Below are 1,397 nucleotides of genomic sequence, written 5' to 3'. Positions count from 1 at the left end.
GGGAAAGGACAGAAACGGGTTATCTGTGTCCTTTTCCTCCCAATCCTGAGTGTTCTCTGATCCCCGCTCCCTTAGCCATCTTATAAATTCAAGATCTCATTCCCTTCCTGCTTTCCTGGATGGTGCAGTTAACATGCTGGGCTGCTAACGGGAAAGTTGGAGGTTCAGGCCAACCCAGACACCTCAGAAAAACGGACTCAGAAAAACACCTACTTCTGAAAAGGTCAGCCACTGAAAACCCTGTGGAGCACAGTTGTACTCTGGTGCACATGGCGGGCGTGGCATGAGAGGGAGTAGGGCTGGTTATAGCCTGGTGAGGTGTGTGTATGTGTCTGTGTGGGGGTGGGGATAAGATTCCTGACTCAAGATGCCCCAAAGGCACGAGGGACATCTGGCTCCCCACAACCCCATTCTGAAAACCTACTCACTGTGGTTTATCCTGGTGTATCGCTGTGGTTGATGCACTGGATCGTAAGGTCGGTTTGAACTCAAGTTTGGCGGTTCAAACTCACCAGCCACTCCTCAGAGACCCTGTACAGGGTGACTATGAGTTGGAACCGACTCCCAGGCACTTTAACAACACTCACTATGGAGGCTGAGATTTCTGGAGCTTCTTCCTTACACACTCCCTTCCCTCTTCCCCCCAATGCCTTGCTTCTCACCTCCAGGCTGATGGCAAGACTTGGGAGCCAGGCCAGTAGAAGCTATCCCCATTCAAGTCGCCCCCTCACAAGTCTGGGGGTCCGGTCTGCTCCCAAAGCCCTTCCTTGCGTCCCCCAGTCCCCTGTAAGGAGTCTTTTCCTGTCTCAGAAGGAATGGGACCCTGGCCTTGCAAAGAAGGGGAGAAGCCCCCAAAGCCCCTATGGGGGTTAAAAAGAGGAGCGACTAGATGGGAGTACATGATCCCTCCAAGAGAGCTGTGTCTCCAAGCACTTCCAGATTTAGGAGTTGGGGGTCAGGACCTGTCCGGAGGGTGTCCTCCGTGACCCCCTCCCAAGCGCAGGGCCAACTCGGAGCCCCCGGAGCCCTGTACCCCCACGCTCACTCTGCCGGCTCCAGAGGCTAGGCCAGGGCCCCGCTGGAGGAAACCAGATGTTGCCGCGCCGCACAGCTGGGAACAATCAGCCACGGAAACTCGCCCGGGCGCGCTCCTTCGCGCTCCCTGTCTCTGATCTCTCTTTGTCTCTATGCGTCTCTGTCCCCGCCGCTTCCATTGGGCAGCTGCCCCCACAGCCCTCACATTCCACTCTCTCACGGAGAACAAAAGCTGTCCCATTCCTTTACGCCCCACTGCAGGCTACCCCCAAACTTGGGTCCCCTTCTCTCCATCTCGAGCCCTTCCCCCAAAGCGACCCCAAGCTTAGCCCTCTTAGCACCCTCTCGGATAGTCTTGGGCT

Source organism: Chrysochloris asiatica, unplaced genomic scaffold (genome assembly GCF_000296735.1).
Source record: "Chrysochloris asiatica unplaced genomic scaffold, ChrAsi1.0 scaffold00090, whole genome shotgun sequence".
NCBI classification, from domain to species: domain Eukaryota; kingdom Metazoa; phylum Chordata; class Mammalia; order Afrosoricida; family Chrysochloridae; genus Chrysochloris; species Chrysochloris asiatica.
The sequence above is the reverse complement of the archived record's forward strand: the minus strand, read 5'-3'. Positions refer to the sequence as shown.